The sequence below is a fragment of the Pteropus medius genome, unplaced genomic scaffold (assembly GCF_902729225.1).
Source record: "Pteropus medius unplaced genomic scaffold, Ma_sr-lr_union100, whole genome shotgun sequence".
Taxonomy (NCBI): domain Eukaryota; kingdom Metazoa; phylum Chordata; class Mammalia; order Chiroptera; family Pteropodidae; genus Pteropus; species Pteropus medius.
Window position 1 is genome coordinate 1,152,435 of NW_024340693.1, and position 23,567 is coordinate 1,176,001.

Below are 23,567 nucleotides of genomic sequence, written 5' to 3' on the forward strand. Positions count from 1 at the left end.
GGGGAGGGGATAAGAATGGGTGGCAATTCAGTACTTTGGACACTGTCTGTTCTGGCTTCAGTACGATCTTTCTTCATCGAGCTGGAACAGGAACAAGTTGATAAGGTGCAGACAGTCTTATGCTTGTGGGATGGATGGCCACTCGTTGGCAGGGCCTAGGAGGCCCTTTGACATTGGTCTCCAACCCTCCTGTCTAGCTCTAGCGCCCACCACCCCCTACCCTGCAGCTACGCCACGTGGCCTGCCCCGCTTCGCTCCAGGGGAGGGGCCAGGCAGGTCAAGGCCACATTTCAGAATTCCAAGGACGGGTTTCCTACTTCCTGTGGACTGGAACTTTGAGGCTTAGAAACGAGACTTGGATGGATGCCGCGGTCCCAGGGTGACCCACTCGGGCAGCTGAAACCTGCAAGAGACAGATGGAAATCCGTGTCACGGTTTCGGGTAAGAGGTACTTCTTGCCTCTGCGTGGGTCCTCCATGTGGCTCCCTCATCCTGGAACGCCTTCATTTACTTTATCTCTCAAATTATATTTTCCTTCATTATCGGATCATCTTCCAGCGAGAAGCTTCCCCTGACTCAACCCTCTGACTAAGATGCCCTCTCCATGCTGTGCTCTTCACCTACTGGGCCCTAAAAAGGTATAAATATCTTAGGTGCCATCACAGCCTTAGCGGCACTGGTCACATGAATCGTTGAACATGAGGCACTGGTCAGGCGTTGTTGGTGACCCCAAGGGGCTGCACACAGCCGGGCGTTTTCCCAGTGTCTCGGGCTGACTTAATCCACCTTGCGCTCTGCCTGAGTGAACCACGCAAACCTTGCGCCAGAATTTCCTCACTTGGGACTTGGGAGAAACATGATGGCTTTCTCTGTGGGACGTCCAGGGTAATAACAGTAGGAGGGGCACCCAGGAATGACGGCAGCAAACGCGCGTTAATGACGAGTGTGGAGTGAAGGGAGCATGACCACGAAACACGGCAGGTCTGCGAGAGAAGTCGGTAGTGTTTTTATTTACGGCTTCGTCGTTTGGATGCTTTTCCTGAGGACTTGCCAGCGTACCTGAGGTCCTTCGTGGGAGCTCCGCACAGGCCTGGCTGCACGAAATATGCTGAGAGCCACAGTAGAGTCTCCCAGCTGGCCAGCTTCCTGGGCCGATGGATGACTCATGGCGACCTCATGTAGAGGACACTTCAAGGCCATCCTAACCAGTGGCTCAGCTTCTTCCAGGGAGGCCCTTGGCTTTTCCAAGTGTGGGTGAATATTCTTTATGGTCTCTGCTTCATGCACGCATCTATCGCATGCTAAGTCGTGAGGCCGAGGCCGAGGACATTTACACCTGCTGCCCGCGCTCTCTTCTTTCGGGCTTCCTGGCACCTGCTTCCCTCGCATCCTTGAAGCCCAGTCCTGCGCTCACACTCCATAGGTGTTTCCCACGACAAAATCTGTCTACTAATAAATGCAAGAAAACATACAAGTGTGGGCACAACGACTTATCTCTGATCTGGAACGTTCTCTGTGGGAGGCGGTGGAAGTGGGTTAGGCATATGGAGTTCAAGGCTTAATCTCTCTTCCCATATGCTACCTTTTCTCTTGCTAGGAAATCAGATCAGAGGGGAGGGAGCTGGCAAGGGGACCACGGCCTGAAGCCCGAGTCCTCACCTCTCGGGGCTGCAGGCATCATAAAACCGAGGCTAAAGGCGAGAAGTCGTCACAGCCCACTTGGCCACTTCTTAATTTCATCTCCTTGGACATCAGAAGGGCTAGGGTTGGTCGTAAGTCCCAGAGATCTTGTTGCTACACGGGACATGACTCTTCCAGGGCAGAGAGTATTTGCGGTTACCTGATGTCCACGTGGCCCTCTGACACTCTTAAAAAATGTCGATGTTGTGGTGGCGGTAAAATGTATACATCATAAAATTTACCATTTTACTGTTTTGTGTGTACGGGTCAGCGGCGTTGAGTACGTTCACACTGCTGTGTGATCGTCACCACCGTCCGTCTCTGGAACTCATTCATCTTCTCAACCTGAAATCTGTCCCCAGGAAATGCTTACCCGCTAGTCCCTCGCCCCCTACCCCTGGGGGCCACCCTTCTGCTTCTGTCTCTGTGAACTGGACTCTGGATATCTCATTTAAGTAGACCCACGCGGTGTTTGTGCTTCGGTGCCAGGCTTGTTTTACTTGGCACGGTGTCCCCAGGGTTCACCCACGTCATAGCATGTGTCAGGACTTCCTTCCTCTCTTTTGGCCACATCTGCTGTGAGAGAAGATCGTCCTCATCCGTCGGAGCGTGGGCATTCTAGAAAACGTCAGCCTCACTCTGAGGGGATGCGCGGTTATTGTGACGGGGTCTAGGGGACTCTGCGGTGGGACCCCAGTCACGTCGGCGTAGAACTCAATCCCTTTGGACAGAAAAAGAAGAGGCTCCAAGCGGACAAAAAGGACGGATCACTGCTGTCACGACCTCTGGTCGTGTACGGAACATGGTCAAGGGCGTGACACGGGCTCCCATTACACGATGAGGTCTGAATACGCTCACTTTCCATCAATGTCGTCACCCAGGAGAATGGGTCTCTTGTCGACATCCGAAATTTCTCAGGCGAAAAAACACATCTGCAGGGTTCACATGAGGCCGGCGTTCCTCGTTCAGTATCTCGAGCCCAGAAAGATGAGTTAATTTTTGAAGGAAATGACAGTGGACTTGAATCAAATTCAGCTGCTTTGATTCAGCAAGCCACAACTGTTAAGAACAGGCTATCAGAAAAATTTGGATGGTATCTCTGTTTCTGAAAAAGGAACCACTCAGTGGGCTAAGGAATAATATCTAAGTTATTTAGCTGCAGAGATGGCAAGATGCCAGACAATCCCTGAGGCCCCACCTGTGATATTTTAAAGACCCAGTAAAAGCCCTGTATTGAAAAAAAAAAAAAAAGAGCCTTCCTTTTTAAGGCTGAGTAATATTTCACGGTCTACACAAAACATATTTTGTGTATCTATTCATCTCTGGACCTTCGGGTTGCTTCTACCTTTGGGCTTCTGTGACTAATTTTAGTTGGTGTGATGTACACATATCTGTGTGAGTCCCTGCGTTCAGCTCTTGCGGGCGTGTTCCCAAGAGCGGCATCTCTGGATCATGCGGTACGTCCGTGTTTCCGTGTTCCAGGAACTTTCCATCGCGGCTGCCCCAGTCCAGCGCTCGTGGTAGCACAGGTGTTCGCAAGAGGCTGGCCTGCAGAAGACGTGCATTTTCTTCTTTGACTTCGTAAGGGCTTACTGGTGCTGGGGGATGGGGATCCCCGAGTTTCTGCCGTGGGTTCCCCATCTGCAGAGGGAAGATGGCAATTACTCTCCTCGCAGGAAGACCGGGGGCCCTGGGAAGGTGCTGGGGTAGGCCGGGAGGAGAAATCTGGTCCAGCATTCAGAGGCTGCGCCCGCCATTCCCCGCAGCATGGGCCGCCCCTCCTGGCATTGCACAGGTCAGGGTCGGGGACGACTGGAGGCCAGGTGGCTGGCTAGGTTCTTGTATCTGTCCCCCTTATCGGACATGGTTACCAAGGCCTTTCTTTCTCTGAGGACCGCCCTCAGCCAGCAGACCATTGCGCCCGCATTTCCGCCTTTTGTTTAAGCGGCCAGAGTCCTTTTCCTTTGGTGTGGCACAGGTTCCAGAGAGGAGTGTCAGCTACACACCCATCAGAGTCTAATCGAGATTGTGTGAAGAAGGTGACGGCTGCGTCTGTCCCTCAGCCTCTCCCTTCCCGACACCTGGCCAGTTTGCACTCTCGCTCTCGGACCCACATCAGGCCCTGGAGAAGGTCCCTACCCGCCTCACTGTGAGGAAGACAAGCGAATTGGAAGGCTGTCCGCCTGGCTCTCCAGAGAGGCTGGCCTCCGGGCGACTCCAGCCACAGTCGCTCAGGTGTCCCCAGGGGGAGGGCCGTGGAGAAGCGGGGACACAGAGGGTGCTGACGTGCCGCCTGGAACTTGGTCGTGGTCACGGCTCACGGAGAGATGGCTCCACCGTATTCTAGTCATGCCACCGGCAGCCACGAGCCATGGACCCGAAGATTCTCACCCCCGTAGGCTCAGACACGGAGAAGCGAGGACCCCTCAGTGCTGACAAGGAGGTCTCTCAGGAACAAGGTCCCACCTGTGATCTGCCAGCGTAGATTTTCCTCTCGTTTCCAAAGCACCCGCTGGCAAATTCCTTAGGCCCAGGTGGCCAGTGGAGGAGGCCCCATCATCCAAGCCGTGGCGGAGATGCAGAAGGTGATGCAGGCGGGGGGCTCACGCGCTGTGCCCCCTCCCAGTCTCCCGGCCGGGTCAGGCCCCCTGGGGATGCCCTCTCTGGAGCGAGGTTCCGTAGGTGGCAGCAGGGGTCCCTCCCTCCATCACTTCTGCTTCCTCAGGACCTGGATCGGCGCCAGGCACCGGACGCACTCAGTCAACATTGGTGGACTGCCCGAGTCCCCAGCCGACATCCGCCTGAGGAGGAGCCCTTTGCGGTTCCATTCAGAGGAGGCCTTGGGCAGAGATGGCCAGGGACTGTCTCTCTTGGCTTTCTCCTGCAATTGAGCCATCTCTGGGGATTGCCCTTGGAGACAGGAGAAAGCAAAATATTGCCAGGCTTCTGCATGGTGGGGTGGGGAGTGGGGGAAGGACTTTATTAAAACGTGCGTGCATAGGAAGGATGTCACCTTGGGGGGGAAGGGGAACCCTTTTGAGGCAAATCTGCATATATTTGCATACGTGGCACACATATGCCCCAACCTGCAAAGGGACACCTAGCTCTTCCCACCTGCGAAGAGACTAGTCCTTCTGCTCCTTTGCAGGATGTGCTGTGCCAAAATTTAACTGCTAATGTTTTAGAAATCTTAGGGAACCCCACCCCCCCACCCCGCTCCAGACTGAACATGCCATTTAAAATTTAAATTTAAAAATGTCCTTTTCAGTTTACGTGTTTTTTTACAAGTAGGAAAGAGCATATTTCAAAGACTTTCCGGGGAGGGAGAGAGAGCCCAGTGGGCCCCAGCTCTCCAGCTGGAAAGGAGATTGGATGTATTTATTCCTTCCTGCCGGCCGCCTGTGCACCGCCCCACCTTCTCTCACGCAGCTCGGCGGAGGAGTGGGCTCGTCCTGCACTTCCCAAGGAGCAAACGGACTCTAGCTTGCGAAAGCAGGAAACCGTGTTTGTTTTCTGACCCGGGCTTCAGTGTGCGGTCTGGCCCACCCTGAGTCACGTGGCACGGCCGAGCTGCACAGGCTTTTAGCGCAATAATAAGCTCGATTTTTTTTTATTCAGACACAGGGAACAATCACAGCGGCTCCAAGTCACATGTCCTGGTCACGTGGTACCGAGACACAGAAACTGGCTGACGGTCATTAACTAACGCTGACTCCCCGGAGAAAATGCAGGTTTTAAAGAGCCGAGCTCAGTTTTTATACACCAGCCAGGGCTGCAGTAGAAGGTATACGGGTGGGTGGGGTGTCTTGATCTTACTCAGTGCTTCCCATCTCAAGGGAAGGACGAGAGCCGGCAAGCATTCCCTGGTTGGTTCTGCTGCAGGCTTGCTGCGGGAAGGGGAGCCCCATTTTGCAAACCCGGAGGGCGCCTGGGCTGCAGCGTCCTGGGCTTTGAGCAAAGAGTCAGGCCCGTTGGCCCTGGGCCCCGTGCTGGGGAAGTCTGCAATGAGCAGAAAGCCAAATTGTCCTTCCTCATGAAATTCATGCTCCTGGGTGGATGGCGTTTGGGTTGGGGTGAGGGGTGCGGTGAGCTTGTGGGCCCTTCCGGGGTGTTCACGAAAATGAACGCCAGCATCCAGCATTGTCCCCTTAAGTCCCGTGCTTAAGAAAGGAAGCTGCCAGGACGCTGGCTGCCTGCATGTTTCCTTGTTTAGGCGTTTGACTCTGGGGAGAAGTTTTCACTTTATCCAACTTGTATAGCGCTACCCTGTGCTTTCAAAAACTGTAAGGATCAAGCTGAGTTTGCCTGGTTTTCGTGCAGCAGCGATAGACGATCACGGGCCCGAGCAGAGTTTAGAATCTTCGCGGGAGAGATGGAATAGGGAAGCGTATGGGTAAACGGCCTTAGCAGACGCTGACTTTAAAACCAACCAACCGACCTAGATGGGTTTGATCTCACTTCACACAAAACGTACGTTCCAAAAACACCGCAGCAGCGACTCAGCCTTCCAAGAAAACCCCCTCGCAGAGTCTGGAGCCTCATCGTCTTCCTTCATTCCAGTCTTTTCGGAAAGAACCAGTACAGAAAAGTTTCCAATTCTCTAGGTTCGCCGTGTTGCTGAAATCTAAGTATTTTGGGAAATTTTTTAGGGAGTTCACTTACCTTTTTCCCACTCTACTCTTTTCAAAAAGATAAAAATATGTGACCTAAAGGGGTGGATCTGGGTTTTGCGGGACCCGAAGCTTATACAATTTGGGAGGTCCTTGGGAAGACACTAGAAAATTATATATACAAAATTAGGTATTATAGTATCAAAAATTTCAGAAAAAAAAAATTATTATTGTTCGCTTAACACACCTCCAAAACTCTTTTACCCCGTATTTTTGGGGGCATGCTTTTTGGTGGTGACTGACTTGAGAGGAGAGAACTTTCATCTTGACCAGTTATCGATTTTAAATGTGACTGGAGTTGTACAAGTTTGATGATTGGAAAATTGTCCCGCCCGCCATCGGCTTCTGACCAGTCTATTCTGGTTCTCATTTTCCTTCGGTTTCCCCTCCCCCGGCCCACACTCCCCCGGGTGCTGGACACTGCAGGACCCGCACTGTGACAAGACCTCAGGCCTCAGCTGTCACGTGTCCCTGCAGTCAGTGGGTATAGAAATGTTTCTGGAAAACTTCCGCACTCCAGAACAGCCAGCAGCAAGTTAACTATCCATCTAGCTTATACATTTGTCAGTATATCTCGACCCAGAGTTAAGGTGTCTCCCACCCAGATTCATCTTGGGCAGACCCCGAAAGTGCCTGTGGCCACTCCAGAGCCACCCGACGAGGCAGTGATCTAAGCAGCTGAGCTCTCAGTGTCTCAGCACTGCTGACTTTGCAAGAGCAGACGCCCGTGACCGTGACCGTGACCGTGACTGTGACTGTGGCCGGGGCTCCTGTGGGCCCCCGGGGGGCCGTGCTTTGAGGGGCCTAGAATTTCATTCTCATTAGCTCCGTGGTGAATCTGCTTCTGGCGACCTCGGGGAGTATTATAGTAGGATATCTCAAGGAGTCATTTGCTGGGTCCTTGAATCAAAGACCCTTGCTTGCGGCAGGCCGGCTGGTGTGGACATCTTGCATGGAACGATTTGTCCACAAACATTGCATTGAGGAAGAGGTCTCTGTTGGGCTGTGGCTCCCCGCTTGCGGTGTCCTTCCCAAGCCAGGCTCTGGGAGAGAGCTCAGGGCCCGGTGTCCTGCTCCACGTTCACGCGAAGTGGGGGTGGTTGGGGAGTGAGGGCAGGGGCAGGGCAGTGGGTTATTCCACGGGTCACACCCTCGCAGCTCGGGTGGCCCCTGAGTGGTGGCTGTTGTGACTCGTCCCTCTGTGCAGATGACACACAGGGGCCCGGAGAGGCTGTTTCCTGTGGGCAGCCGTCGAAGCCGGCGCTCAACCGCCTACACCGCCTGTCGAGGCCGCAGGCTGCCTCCCGCCCGCAGAGCCCTGAGCTCACGCTTGTCCACAGGGGTCTCGTTTTCTATTCTGCGGTGGGCCGGCTGCTTTTCCGAGGCCGCCCCCTCTCTGCCGCCATGCGGTGTGTGTGATCTCATCGCCCGCTCAGATCGGGGCTGCGGGGTTCCTGGAAGTCCCCTCACCCCCCTGATGGACTGTGCCTTTCCTGCCAATGCCTCTTCGCTCTCATTGTGCTCCCCCGGATACCCCAAAACTGTGCCCCCCACCTTTACGCTGCACATAAGGAAGAGTCGCCGTGTCAGACACCCCGCCTGGCTTGTTGGGGCGGCATTTCGAGTTTGGACAGGCTCGCCAGCGTGCCCACTGAGGAGGGAGGGAGGGAGGCCGTCGTTCAGACGACCCGCAGACGCGCTCATGAGCGGGGCCGAAAGCCCCTGGTGGCCAGGGCAGCAGCCCTCGCCCAGAGGAGATGACCCTCCCGACAGGACACTGCCTCCTGACCCAGAGAGCGAGTCACCACCCCGGGCCCTGCTGCCGACAAGCCAGGCGCATTACACTCAACACCACTGTCAGAGACCCAGCTTTGAATCCCAGCTCTGCCCCTAATTAGCTGTGTGGCTTTGGACAAGTCACTTTACCTATCTGTGTCTCAGTTTTCTTATCTGCAATATGGAAATGATAATGTAACCTAATCGCTCCCAGCTGTCTGCATCTTAGAGTCTTTCTAAGCATTTAATGAGACAGTACCTGTGCTTGACACATACTAAGGGTGTAACCAATGTAATCCACTCGTTTTTATTTTATTTTCCACATTTTATTTTTTTTATTTTTATTCCATTTCTTGGGGTTACCTCGTTCAATAACACAATACCTATTTCCGAATGCTTCCGAGCTGTGACGCTTCAAGACTTTTCATTTTTGTTGGTCCCCTGACCTGTCTCTTGTGGATTATCGTTGGCCACTTTTAGATGTGACACGTTGTCTTCTGTCCTTCAGGACCTAGCCTGACATCGAATGACTCAGTCCACGTACTGGAGCAACATTCATGACTTTTTTTTTTTTAATAGTAGAAAAAAAAGTTTTATTAGAAGGAAAAGTACCCTTCCAGACGTGGAAGCAGGTCTGAGCAAGAGAAGCGTGGCTCAGAAGGCCGACTTTTTTTTAATGTTTGCCATTTTTTAAAAATCATATCTCGTCTGTAGTGGAACTTGTATTGGTACATCTCATGGACACGATGCGGTTAAAAATGTCTGTGAAACACCTCGGGTGCAGGACGAGCTGAGCCAGCACACCGTGGACCCGGGGGCTCGTGTGTCCAGTGGGGTCAGTGGCGGGAGCACAGCTTTGCTGGTGACCGCGGGCGTCCTCGGAGGTGGGCCATCTGTGCTTCCAGAGGGAGCAAGGAGGAGATTCTAAAGGTGGCTCTTGGTACACCATTTCCAGAGTCAACCAAGCAGGAGGTCGACACAATGATCTGGAGGGTTTGGGCGGAATTCTGCTTATCTACATAATTTTTAAAAAGAACCAAAGGTTGGTCCAGGAATTCATGTATGATTTCACTCATGGGTGGGATATAAAACAAAAAGCGACAAAGGAAACAAACTCACAGGTACAGACGACAGAACGGGGGGTCCCTGGAGGGGGTGGGGGGCGGGGGGAGGACGAGTAGCGTAAGGGGGGCCAAATCTGAGTGACCGGAGGCTGGACCTCGGGCGGGGCGCACACAGCGGACTTTGCAGATGTCACCCCATCACGCTGCTTTCTGTCCACATGGCCACCGCGGCTCCTTCAGGAGCCTGCCAGGAGTTCCTTTGAAGACTCGGAGGCCAGACTGATGAAATGTTTGCCCCAAGCCATGAGTATGTTCTCTGCACAAGGCCCCTTTGACTGTGCCCGACTTCAAAGGCGGTGTGGGGTGGAGGCTGTGAGGCTGCTAAGCGGAGCCATGCGAGACTTCAGACACCGTCTCTCCAAGGTCCTTTTCCAGGGAGGCGGGGAGGGGTCCTGAGCGAACGCGCACCGGTTAAGACGGTGAGCATATTTTGCTTTTAAAACGCTCCTGTTTGTGGAGGCCAATCTGCGGGCCGTGAGTGTAAACCCCTCCCAGGCAACTGGATGACAAGCAGGGACGGACTTCAGGACCCGACCTGCCTCCGCGGGAGCAGCTTCTGAACACGAAGCGTCTTGCTACACCGCCTGGCAGCTGCTGAGCTCTCTCCCCACAAGTGCGACGTGTCAGCTCAGATTTGTGAACACGGGGATCGGTTTGAAGATTCTGAAGGCATAAGCCGGTGGCGCGGTTCCAGCGCAGACCGAACGAACCACCCTGTCACCTTTTGGACGCGATAAAAGAGAGATGTCAGCTGCATGGGGCCGGAGGCGGCAGCGGCTTCTGTCCCAGGGACTGCGGGCTTCCCTTTCCTCTTCCTTCTTCTAGTCCGGCGAAGTCCAAGGTCTTGGAATTCAAGCCAAGCCTTCTGGCTGATGTGGGGAAATGAGCAAGGCCATCCAGCCAGGCCGCCGGCCCAGGCCAGCTCCGCCCAGCCCGTTGCGTTGGTGTGGCCGCTGTTTGCGAGTCCACTTCGTCGCTGAGTAAGCCTTAGAAGTTAGCGGTGGCAGGTCAGCGCGGGAGGTCCGATGACTTATTTTAGCAGCCCGTGTGCTTGGTAAAAATTGGGGGTTCGAGATCATTTTAGCCGGGCAGAGAGGTAAAAGTCGCCCAGAGCATTTCCACCTGTCCCTCGCTCAGCTTCCCCTGAAGTCTACGTCCTCTAGAAAGAACCATGGGACAGTGATCGAAACCAAGAAATCCACTTTGGTACGACGCCATTAACTAAACCACGCGCTGCTTTGGAGGTGACCACTTTTCCCTCTAATGTCTTTTTTCTGCCCCAGGATGCAGTCCAGGACCCCAATCTTGCATTTCGTTGTGATTTCTCCTTGGTCTCTTTCCATCTGGGACGGTTCCCCAGGCTTCACTTGTCAATCACGCTTGCGTCAGAGGGAGAAAACACCAGGTAGCTATTTTGTCGGTGTCTGCCCAGTTGGGTTTGCCCGTTGTAGCAAGCGTTCCACAGAAAGGACGTGTATGGTCTTGTCAGTGCTCTTGATGGCTTGACTGGGGGGCTGGGTTTCTCTGCTGCAAGGTCACTGTCCCCAACCCCCTATTTTTTAGTTAATAAATAAATTAGGGAAGAGAGTTAGATTATGCATATATCCCATTTCTCTTCCGGCTTTTGCCCACCACTGGTAGCGTCCGTCGGTGAATCTTGCCTGCAATAATTATGACTGTGGTGTTTCATGGTGGTTTTGGTACTTTCCTCATTTTTTTCTACATTTGTTAATTTTTCTGCAAGGCCGAGCGGCCCCTTCTCCTCCCTCGATTTAGGCGTGTAGTCATTTAATTATTGACTCATATCAGCATGGACTCATGGGTACTTATTTTATCCCATGGGCTCTAATCTAATCACGACGTCGTTTTTGCTGGACCTCCAGGCGTCCCAGCTCGGCCATCGGGAGCGAGCTCTTTCAGGTTTGTTCCTGTGTCCTTGCAGTCCTGTACCTCCATCCCCATTCGAGCACTTTCTAGAACCTTCTGATCCTCCAGGCTCATCTTCTGGTTTTCGTTTCTCAGCCGCATTCACCACTTCTCCAAAGAGCCCCGGTTCCCTTTGATGGGTCATAGTATTTAAGGGGTGGCATTTGGGCACTGGGTAACGCCCTGGGATCGGAGCCTTCTCGGCAGACAGAGCTGGGAAGAACATGTAGGTATAATAACCCAGGCACATACACATATGCATATTTAGCTATCGATCTGTATACATATTTTAAAAACGTGGATTTATATGAATACTTCTGAGTCCAACTCAACATCACAGGGCTCATTGTAGCCTTCCCCTGAGAATCGCTAATCCATACCCCTCTGAGAAACAAGTTTACTAACTAGAGTACAGTATTTGCGTAGAGTTCTTTTTGTCCTAAGTCTTGAGGTATCCTGTTAAAATAGCGTTTTCAAAGTTGCAGAGTTCTTTTCTTCACCCTTTTTGGTGTGGTTGTATTATTCATCTGGGCTCACCGAGGTTAATTTGCTACCATTTAGATTCCTTTTTTGGGTTCCCGACACATTCCCGGTTTGTTCGTTTGTTCTAATTTACATATAGCAGTTTTTATTCTTTGTGGCTTATGGGTTCTGACAAACGCCTAGGGTTAGACGTCCATCGCCACAGTCACGATGGAGAAGGACTCTGTCACAGAAGTTCGCTCATGCTGCCCCTTCCTGTGCTTCACTCCCTTGCCATCGCCGATCTGTTTTCTGCCCTTGTAAGTGTGGCTCTTTCCAGAATGTTCAATAAAAGGAATCCACCATGCCATAGTCTTTTGGTTCTGGCTATTTCATTTAACAAACTGCATCTAAGAGTCATTCATTCGATTGCATGCATCCGTAATTTGATCCTTTTTATTGCTGGATAATATTCCAGCTCTTAGGCACCTCGGGCTATTGCTGTTGTCACTGTCATGCTGTCTGGAGTCCAGGCTAAGTGTTCCAGAGGGAAAGAATGCTCCCCAGCTGGTCCGGTGGTACCCTGGACCCTGGTCTTTTTCTTCAGTCTGCCTGCTCCTGTTTGCTCTCCACAGTCCTCAAACAGCTGCTCTGTCGCTCCGTCCAGGTGCTTTAAGGGCCGTTCCCGGCAGAGTCCAGGTAGAGGGTGAGTTCGCCATCTGACCCGGAACTGGAACCTCCGTCCGTTGTCTTTTTGCTTTTAAAAGTCCGAAGTCAGCGTGTTTCCTGATGATTGAGGTATTTTTTTTTATCTCCATGGAAACCTACAGGATCTTCACCCAGTCCCAGTGGTCCCGGAATTCAGAAATTTCCCAGCGATGTTCCTTGGTCCACTTTCGTCCCTCGTGTTGGGCACTTGGTGGCTTCTTTCATCTGGTAAACTTACGTCCTCTGTTCTGGGAAAAATTCTTGAATAGTTTCGTTGACGATTTCCCTCTGCTTCTCCAGTCTCTCTTTCTGAGGCTCCTCCTCCTCGTTTAAACATAGGCTTCCTGGACTCATCCTCTCCTTTTGTCTTTCATTGTCTCTTTGTTCTTTTGCTTTCGTTTCTACACTGTTTTCCATCAACTTTATTTTCCAGCCTCTCTATTTAATTTGTCAGCTGTGCTCTCGTGTTTTTAATTCCCAAGGGCTCATTTTGTTGTCGTTCTCGACATTTTTTTGTTTTGTTTTGTTTTTAAATAGCATTCTGTTCTTTTTACGAGGCTCTTCCATCGTCTCTCTGAGGATATTAATTATTTGGGGGAAAGTTTTCTTCTTCCTGCAGAGACTCCAGCTTGCTTTTTCCTTTTGTTTTGTGCCTATCTTCACGAAAAAGAGTTGAGAACCAGAGAGCTAGCTGGAAGCTCTGAGCTCAAGGCAGGGCTCGTTGACTGTCTGCCTCCCTGTAGGATGAGCTGGCTGGCGGACTGTTTGTTGAGCGTTCCCTAAGTTCAGTACCTTTGGGTCGTTTCTCTTGGGCTGGTCCGATTCTCCAGAGCAGAATTTCAGTCTCCTGCCTGGAAGCTGAGGATCTGGCTGCCGGCGTTTTAGGAGCTAAGTTGGGGGAAGAGGCCTGGGGGTCTCAGCACTCAGCATTTGTTCGTTGTGCATATAGTCATTTAATCGTGTTCGCATCTCAGCCCATGGACGGCCCGAGTGCGGTAGAGACGATACCTGAGAACGAGACTCATCTGCCCCCTCAGTCTCTTTCTGGAAGGGGGAGAGGTATAGAAGTTACTTTTTATGTTACACATTCATTGAGTTAGTGGACCCTTCCCACGCTGGGCACCGTGGCCTCAGACCTGGGTGAGACAGCGTCTGCCGTCACGCATCTCGGACACGGGCAGATCTGATCACGTGGCAGTGAGCCACGAGCGTCACGGGGATGTGTGTTGTGCTGAGCCCAGAGGAGCTCAGCCACAGAGTTGAGACGCTATTTTGTAGGTGGCAGGGCACCCCGCTAGCAGAGAGAGCTGGTCGAACTGGCATTTGGAGCCTGACTGCCGTAGCTGTGGCGGGCGGGAGGGGGGACGGAGGCACAGAGACCGCCAGTCCAGGGAGCCCAGACAGGGGACGAGACCCACGAGCGGACTCCAGGACTGGCGAGAAGACCACACACAGCAGGACGAGGTGACTGGCTGGTCCTCTGGAGAAAGCCGAGAGACAGGGACACGGGCGACTTTCGGGTTTCCGGCTCACGTGCCTGGGCGGATGGTCCCGCTGTCGGCCACGCTTCCTTTGAACACAACAAAAATCACGAAGTAGTCTTAGCGAATTCCGATCCCCCGCGGGTTACTTTTGGTACCAGAGTTTATGTCATTGTCCCATCTTTTCTAATAAAATTCTATCCCATAGCAAGTCGGGACTGTGACCAAGCAGAATAAAGGCAGGAGCTTTGGCCTTTGTCCCCCCAGCAGGAAGCACTCTGGGGCGACCGATCTGCTGTGACCTTGCACAGCCCGCTAGAGGACAGAGGGCTGGGGGCGGGGGGACGCCGTGCCGCTTCCGGCTTGGCCATGTGGCCAGGCGTGAACCCCACAGGTTATGAAGTATCTCATGCCGTAGCGGTATGGGAGAAGGGCCACGAGGAGAAGGAAATGTGTCACGAAGGCAGTCTGGCTGGGAACTGCTCCACGGACCGGCTTAGGGAACAGGCACGGTTCTGGCCAGTGCCTTGACGGAGAAGAAATGACACCCCAGATGGCCAGATCGTATTTTTCTCGGGTTTGAGTCAGCTTGGAGGGAAGCCGTTTTCTCAGTTTGAAAGACAGTTTTTCTTCCGATGAAGATGAATGCGTTTGAATCAGTTTAATTTCAAGGAACCCAGGTAAACGAAAAGTTTACTGTCGTGAGTTTTAAAGGAATTCGCTGGCTGGAGGGTCTGTGACACATGACGTAAGTGTGTTTTGTATTACTGAGCACTGGAGGTTTAAGCTGCAGGGCATATATGCTCACCGAGGGTGCGTGCGTGTTTACCTTGCACCGAAGACAGAAGTCTCGGAGAAGCCCCGGTGAGCAGGTAAAACCATCCTGCTCCAAACGCACCAGTCTACTGTGGGTGGCTGCCATGTCGCCGGCTTCTTCAAACATATCTGTCCACTGCAATGTTCTCTTCCTGAAAGCAAACACCTCCTAATAGTTGCTTCTTGAGTGTATCATTAAGCCTCGCCAAATGCAGATATGGCTACGACGCTTTCAAAGTCACGGCCCACACAGCCACTTATCTCTGTGACTGGCGATGCACGCAGCAGAGGCGTGTAGGGAGCGTGAATGAAGTGTCCGTCCCCAAACACCGGGTAGTCAGAACCCAGCCCCCAAATCGCCACCACAGCATGTGGGAAGGCAAGGGGGCGCATTAGGTGGAACCCTGCCTGAGTGTCTTGTTAACCTGCGGCCACACAGAGCAGCCGGGCAGAGGGGTGCCTCCAGGCTCCGTGGGCGGCTTGGGACACTCTGCTGGAGACTGGAAGTTGTTTGTTCACTCCTTTCAAAACTAGAGATGCAAAGGGACAACAGCGGAAAGATGACCAGTCGTTTGTAACTGGTTGGCTGCACTTGACCAGCCCGACGTATTTATAATCGTTCAAAATCGAACACCAAACTTCCTGTGTGTCATCTATCATCCCCACGGCAGAAGTTCATTATGCTGCATGTCCCCACGAAACCCGAGCTAAAGGCAACCTTTCCTTCCCGAGCTTTCCCTTTTAGTAAAAGAGCTACTGCTTTAGCCTCTGAATCACAGCAACCGAGGGCCACTTCAGGTGGCGGGTCCCCCGGGGCTGGAGCTGCAGGAGTATAACCTGGCGGTTACGTCACGCAGCCCGAGAAACCCCAGGGCGCCGAGAGCTTCCTGCCCGGCGACCTTGGGCAGCTGGAGGCCCCGTGCCCCCACGGCCACCGCTGTTCGTGTGTGAGCACAGTTCTGATGCTCCCAGGGCAAAGTGCGGGTGCCCGTGGGGACAGTGAATCCATGTGCTCGGCCGCCGACAGCTTCCCAGTTGATGGAGCAGCTTGCTCAGGTGTTTATCAGCAATGGTGTTAGTTTGCTTGCTTTTGTTTTTCTAAAAAGAACTGGTGTGCGGGATGAGACATCTCCTACCTTTGAACTTGCTCAGAGCACCGTTTCCTCCTCAGGAGACAAGCAGAGGCAGGGCCAGCATGCAGAACGTCTTGCCCGGTTTAACCCTCGGAAAGCGGGCCTCGCCTCCTGGCCGAGGACGTGGATCCGGGAGCCCCTCGGCCCCGGACTCGTTCACATCTCAAGCCTCAGTCTCCTCATCTGTGACATAGGTGTTGGTGAGGACTCAACGAGATAATACACACACAATTAAAAGGCACCCGGGGCTGGCAGAGCCCCTGGGTCTCCCGGGCACTGTGCTGTCTGTCCTCAGCTCGCTTACTCATCGGAGCGGTCCCGTGACGGAGGGACCGCTGCATCCTGTCAGCCCCCTCTGCAGATGGCGAGCTGCGACACAGGAAGGCACAGACGAGACAGCAAGCTGCTCCGCGGCAGGCCAGGGTTGGAACGCGGAGCCCGAGCTCTCCCTCATGACATCGGACGGCCCGCGTCGGCAGGCCGGTGAGCGCCACGCTCTCAGAGATACGGGCACAGCTCGTCCCGTCGCACTTGGCAGACACTGCATTTTGTACAAACCAAGGTGCGTGGCGGCCCCGCGTCCAGCCAGTCCAGCAGGCTCAGATGACGGCTAGCGTTTTTTAGCAATGAAATATTTTTAAAGTATGTACGTACCTTGGTTTTTTAGACATAATGCTGTTACATACTCAAAGGACTACAGTGACGTGGAAACGTGACTTTTAGATGCACGAGGAAACCAAAGAAGTCACGTGACTGGCTTTGTCGTGATCCTCGCTTTATGGCGGTGGTCGGGGACCGACCCCAGAGTGTCTCCGAGGTTTATCTGCATCCAATAAACATTAGAAGAGGGGACAGATGGATCTGCTGTGCCAGATGCCGTGTCCCTCCTCTCTGGACACAGTGCTAAGGGGCACGGTGGCCTATAAAGGGCTAATAGTACCTTTTGCTTCTCAAAGGGTCCGTCAGTTCTTTCTCTATGGCCCAGGAGGTTGGGGTGACCAGGAGTCTGTAGGGTGTCGAGCCAGTAGTCACTGCAGGGTCGGTGAGCTGACCAGGCACTGCCAAAGTGGTCAAGCCAAGGCTGGAGCACGTCAGGTCGTGGGAGTAGCTCGGTGGGGGTTGCATGGGAGCAGAGCTGTGGGAACCCATGATCTCGGCAGCCCGTAGCGTGTGTGTGTGTGTGTGTGTGTGTGTCTAGGAAGGTGACAGAGAACTTCCAGTCCTGGGAGAGAGAGCTCAGGGTGGGCGTTGGGTCTTGGCTGAGGAGGCTGGGGGCAGGCATGGGTGCGTCCTCAGGGGAGCTGGCAGTGCAGCTGTGCTTTGAAGAAGCTCCGGAGGAGATTCTGATCGGGCCTCACGGGGCGGAGGGAGGCGCCTGAACAAGAAAAACAGGCCTAACGGGAGCGAAGGCCTGGGGCCGTCTTTGCATTTTGTGCCCCCCCACCCCACAAACACACACTTCCACACGTCCTCCAGCAGCCTACCAGTGGCCCAACCCACAATGGAGAATTCCTGCCGTGTGGTCCACATTGCAGCGAAATATTTCCCGCTTCAGTCTCAGGCAGCTGAGGGAGCACGCCCGAAGCCACGGTGCTCTCGAAATAGCGACGTATTTGTTTCTAGTAAACGACCTGAGAACAGTTTCATGGGGGGGAACGTAGGACTGTGATAGATGGGTGCAACCTAAAATCAGCCTGTCACGCCAAGCCTGGTTGGTTATTTCCACGTTTTTCTGCTGATTTTTGTTAGCCACGCTCATTTATTTGCTTTATCGTTATCTGTGTTCACCGGCGGACAAGTGGTCGCAGTTGCCAAAGATTTAAGAAAAATTTACGAGAGAAACTTCAACCGAATACGCAGAGGTCGAGTTGACTTTGGGGCACTCCTGCTATTCTATGCCCCTGAAAATTGGTAATAACTGCAATGATTTAATTTTGCCTGCAGAACCCCGAGTCTAGCCACGGAATAAATCCCGGAGCAGAGTTTGAGAACCGATAACTTTTTATCACATTTACTGCTTCCTTAACTGTCCAACTGTCAAACGGCAGCTGAGTTTATATATATATTCTTCACCCATGTAGCGGCGAGCTCTGGGCCACGTGAGGGCTTCGGTCAAAACGGAAGCCGTCCTGTGATGTTCCAGCTCTGGAGAGTGGCTCCCTGGGTTCTTCCTACCCCGAATACCAGCCCCCTGCAATCCGTGGCAACAGGGAGCCCTCTTTCCCGGCCCAGCTCCCAGACCACTCGCCTGAGTCACCAGCTGAGGGCCGAAGGGCCTGCAGAGGACTCTTCTGGGTGCAGGCGTGAGCCAGACCACTGCGGACCCCTCTCGTTTCCGCCCGAGGCCCTTCGAGGCCAAGGAACTCACCGCGTCCCACAGAGAAGGTCCTTTTGGATCAGCTGTGGTCCCCAGCTCTGTCTTCCAAAACCACGCTCTTGCCATCAGCATGTTCCCCATCGTGCTGTTGACATTCGGGAACTGACCATGTCCCGCAGTGGTCAGGGCTCAAGGTTTGGAGTCATTTGGGCTAGAACCCCCGAATCGTAATTATCTTCACCATCGACCTACCGTGTGACCTTGGCCGGGTACTTAACCTCTCTGAGCCTCGGTTATCACATATGGAAAATGTGAATAACATCAGTGTCTATTCCAGGGATTGTTATTGGAAAGGAACTGCCTGATGGATAGAAAGCTGCCGGTAAGCTTAGATATCATTACGCTCCCCTCTCCCAAATGACAAAATCAGGGAGGGCAGGGACCTCTCCTTGGACACCTTTGAATCCCTTCGTCACAGTCGGCAGAGCGCCTGCAGGAGGAATTTAATGAGCGTACGACATGAAAGAGAACGGGCTGAACGGAGAGACAGGAAGCCGAGATAATTATTTGAAATATCTAAAGCCACCAGAAGGCTGAAACGTGTCATACCCATGCTCCCGCAAGAGGAACGTGCAGAGCAGAAGGCAGAACCCAGAGCAGAATGCAAAGAGCAAGGACCAGCTGGGGCAGGAAGTGGAGGAGAGACCGGGGAAGAGGCTGGCCAAGGTCACGCAGAATCAGGTCAAGTTCTGGGAGAGAAAGAGCAAAGACAGACACGTGAGGACCGAGCGCTAATGAGCAGCGGCGCCGAGGAGAACAGGGCGGTGAGGTAAATGCCAGCCGAGCACGGAGCGGGCTGCTGGGCTGACCTCACGCGCGTTCCTAAAAAAGGAAGAGTCTTTCCAGCACATGGGGGTTTTGAGTCCGAGCGTTTCTACGCACCCTTTCTCCTGCTGGCATGGCTTTACGGATGTGACGGCAGCGTGGCCGCCTCCGGACCCGTCTTAAGCATAGAACCCTCTGCGGCGTCCGATGGGGGCCGCGGCCTCTGCCTGGCGCCCCCTCCTCTGCCCGGGGCCACTGAGCGTGCTCCTCCGGGGGCAGGAAGCGACAGTATGCCGGTGCGCCTTCTGAACCGAGCGAGACAGCTGCCTGCTCGGGGGTGCTCTAAGAAGGCGTAAAGCCTAGTTATCAGTCGAGGTGACGGCAGAAGTGGGGACACCACTCATCCAGACACTCTGGGATGGGGTGTGGGGGTTCATCTCGAGCTAGCTCATGTTTGTCCCGTACTTCAGGATGACTTTGAAGGTTTACTTGGACATTCTCGCCCAGGAGAAGGGGCCCTGGCAAACTCTTGCCCATGCCATATATCTTTTGGGGAGAGAAAAGTGTTCTGGGAGAGCCTGAGAGAGGAGGCAGAGGGGACAGGGCCATCCCTGTCCCTCGCTCCACAGGTTGCTGGCCCCCCGGAATGACTGGTGTGCCAGGCGTGGCCACCCCCACCCCCTTCTCTGTGCTGCCCAGAGGTGAACGGTGTGCTAACTCCATCGCAGGAAATACTATACACTGGATGTGTGTAGGAGCCGGGTCACACAGGCCCCCTGCGATCAGAGACGGGCTCCGAATTAGGGCTTTCTCCCGCCTCCCCCAGAATCCGCTGGTAAGTGTTTGCCAGCTCGCCACTGTGCACAACACCCGGGAGGAGCAGCCAACCTACGAGAGAGAATGAAGTTCACGAAGCAGAACCTGCGGCTGACAGGCGGGTAAGTTCACTGTCGTTCACGAGGCCTGAGAAGGGTGCCACCCGAGACTCCGCGTCACTGCCATTCGCCGTGCGGCCCTGGAAGCCACAGAATCGGTGTCTGTTCCTTCCTTCCTTCCTTCCTTACTTCCTTCCTTCCTTCCTCCCTCCCTCCCTCCCTCCCTCCCTTCCTTCCTTTCTTCCTCTCTTTTTTCCCCCTAAAATGGAGGTCTCCAGTTGCAAGACCCCCAGTTTACAGATTGCACACATCCTATGGCCGTGAGGAGTCCACATGGGCCTGGTGTAAAAGTCAGCACGTTGCCTGCCACTTGGTGGCTCCAGGCCCTGCGGTGGCGGGTGAGGGTGCATGGGGACATCTTAGGTGTGTGGCCTGGAGGCTGCCATTGTTTTATTTCCAAGCTGAATTCCTACCCCTCTCTTTTAAGCCTTATGATAACCCTCCTGTGGTGACCCTGGATGATAACCCTCGAGCAGTGACCCCGGGTGATAAACCTCCCATGGCGATCCTGGGTGATAACCCCTCCCTGCAGTGACCCTGGTAACCCCAGTGATAACTCTCATGTGGTGACCCAGGTGACAACCCTCCTGTGGTGACTCTGGTGACCTGGGTGATAACCCTCCTGCTGACCCCAGGTAATAAGCCTCCTGCAGTGACCCCAGGTGATAAGCCTCCTCGGTGACCCCGGGTGATAAGCTTCCTGTGGTGACCCCGGGTGATAAACCTCCTGCCGTGACCCTGGCGACCCTGGGTGATAAGCCTCCCGCTGCGACCCCGGGTTCCAGGAGTGCCGCTGAGGCCTGGGAGCAGTGAGCGCAGCCCCCGTGTGCTCCGGGCGCGGGCCTTTGTATGGTTTGGGGATCACTCTCTGTACTTCCCTCAAAGTCGCCAGCCTCGAGGTTCACTCCACTGGTTGACCTACTTTTCCGCTGAGAGACCGTGGCCTGACTTCCTAAAGTCCTTCGTCTCTAGGTTCCGGCCAGGAGGGATCTGTGCTGCTTATGAGATAACTTCAGAGACGCAGCATGGTGTAGTAGAAAAAGGATGGAGTTGGGAATATGGAGTTCGGAGTCAGAGACGGGTTCGAGCCACGCTACTCTACTGCGGCGAGGTCAGAAGCGGGTCCAGAGTTTACGGGGCGGAGGGGGACTCTCTGGGTGATGCAGACATTTTATGTCCTTTCCGGAGGGGGTCACGCAAGGATTCATGTTGGTCGCCATTCATCCAACAACACCGCGGATCTGTGTGTTCTTTGAATATAAATTTCACGGCACTCGTTAAAAGGGCAGGTTCAAGTCCAGGCCCTCTCTCTCTCGCTGTTTGGACAAGTGCCTCACCCCTCTGAACCTCGGTTCCCTCTCGACAGAGTGGCAGGACCGCGCGTACCTGCACCGTGGGTGACCGCAGACCTTAAATGGGACCACGTGAGTCCAAAGTGCTTTTGTAAATGATAAAAAGCCCTCTACGTGGGGGATTGCAACGTGCTTCCCACAGCTGCCTTCCAGAGCAGATTGTCGAGCTGCTACAAAGCTGTGGGCTGTGCCTCGCCACTTCCCTGGGAGATTAGTGTTTATCTATTTTAAGGAGACTCTGGAGATATCAAAATGCTGTAGAAAAGCAAATGGAATATGGGTTTGCCGGGGAGAGGAGGGCTGGCTGAAAGGGAACAGCTGGCTGAGAAAGCCATCAATCCAGCTCTGCTGCGGAGCCAGACAAGGCTGGGAGGGAGTCGCTAAATGCCAGAGAGAGAGAGAGAGAGAGAGAGGGAGAGAGAGAGGAGGAGGAAGGGAGGCAGAGAGAGAGAGAGAGAGAGAGAGAGTCGTGACCAGTAAAAGCAGCAGGAGTTAGAAAAAATCAGCATCTTGCTAAACAAACTGGGTCACATTCGCGATGGAGTTAGTCACTGAGCAGAAAGCGTTTTCAGGGAAAAAGCAAACGTTTCGAGGACTGTGGTGACTCAGCTGGAAGTGGCAGAGCCGCTTCGGTCCCGTCCTGGTTTGGTCGTGAAGTGAGAGCCGCTTCCCTGGGGCCTGTGCTATTTCGGGTTCGAACTTGGTCTTTGCTCACAAAAAACCTTTCCGTTGGAAGGGAGAGCACAGCACACGCTTCAAAATGAACAATCTTAGAGGCGAGCCGGGCGGATGGGAGACAGGCCATGCGGGAAGGCTGATCCAGAGCTCTCCCTCGGAATTCGAGTGGGAGGTGACAACTGCCCGAATGCCACCAGGCTCCGCAGTGATGACACCGGCAAAAACTCTCCGTCTGGAAACTCGAACGTCAGAGCGAAGAGCTCATGTCCGTTGGTAACGAAACCTTGTGAGACGAATGAACAAGGCTGAAATCCAATTTTAAATGGCCAGCCGCAAAGGCAAAGTTAAAACAGGGAAAGATCTGACAGGAAGACATAATCGACAAGAGAAATCTGATGCGTGACATTTTGATCGTATCCTCCCCATAAAAATGTCGGCGCTTTCTGCCAGATATTTCTGCCGAGAAATGAGAAACGTTGAAAAAGGAGGGGCCGTGTCGCTGGAGACGCCGTGACTGTAAAAGGCAGTTTAAAGCGACGGGCATCGGCGGAGTTCCTCCCAACGAGCGAGGTTATAAAATTAGGGCCGGAAACTACCAAATCTGGGTGAGAAAAAAGGAAAAAAGCAACTTCAGTAACAGCAACATCTAAATTTATCCTTACGTAACTTACATTTCCTCCCGATGTTTGTTTCTTCCCCTGGGCATGTCAGGTGTCTTTTTTTTGTCCCGTCCCCTAAGAGCCGTTGTCCCCCGCGGGTGCTTACCTCTCACAGGCGTTTGGTGGTGACGCCAGGGACTGGAGCCAGGTGGTTTGGACCCAGGTGCTGTGCAGCAGAGGACCAGGGTGCTTTTCCTGTGGGAGAAGGACCGAGTCTTTGCACAAGACGGTCACTCTGGGAAGGATGGAAGGCAGCAGGAGAAGAGGAAGACCAAACACGAGATGGACCGACTCCGAACCCGGAGGCTGAGTCTGCAGGAGCCGAGCGGGGCTGAGGACAGGGCGCTGTGGACGTCACTCATGCACAGGGCCACCAGGAGTCCACGCCGACTCGACGGCACATAACGAGAGCAGAGCTGTCCCCACGGGAGCAAGGCAGGGGGTTGGGTCGAGGTTGTGGGGTGCACCGCTACGCAGGCGCCAGTGCTCAGGATGCTAAAGGGGGCTTCCGCCACCCAGGCCTTCATCCCACTGGAAACCTCAGCGCCCGGAGGGCTCGGGTTCTGGCTGTCCTGCTTTGTTCATCGGTGTCTGGCTATGAGCCTGGGCCGCCTGTGGCCTGGCGCTGGCTGCACGTGCCTCTTCCAGGCCTTCCGGAACACGGCTGAAGATGCGGCGTCTCCCCCATGTCACCTGTGTGCTATGAACCCTAAGGGAACCCCTGCTTTCCCCCCTGCTTTGGGGCTCACCCACTTGAGTCCGAAACCCAGGTCCATCGCTAACTGGCCAGGTAGGAAACCTCCGTGACAACTGATTTTCTTGCCCCAAAGGTGGCACAGAGTAGGTGAAAAGCCCACGCTCACGAGCCATAATTACCTGCTTGACATTTTTACCGGGGATTTGAATGGCAGGCAGGGAGCTAACGGGAGAGACCAGGGACCCTCAGGGCTGCGTTTGTGTCCCAGAGCAACTACGGCGACACCTGTGACCCTGAGGTACAATAAGAAATGTAAGTTCCGTCTTCA

At 53.8% G+C, this 23,567-nt stretch overlaps 1 protein-coding gene across 2 annotated transcripts in view; it reads left to right on the plus strand.

The window, feature by feature from the left end:
- Nucleotides 1–22,802, plus strand: part of LOC120602326 (uncharacterized) — a 36,809-nt gene extending 14,007 nt beyond the window's left edge. For both annotated transcript variants that reach the window (XR_005652694.1, XR_005652695.1), the window contains exons 4-5: nucleotides 19,745–19,856; nucleotides 20,826–22,802. The gene's annotated coding sequence lies outside the window, so the exon portion shown is untranslated. The remainder of the gene's footprint in view (nucleotides 1–19,744; nucleotides 19,857–20,825) is intronic.
- The last annotated feature ends 765 nt before the right edge of the window (nucleotides 22,803–23,567 follow it).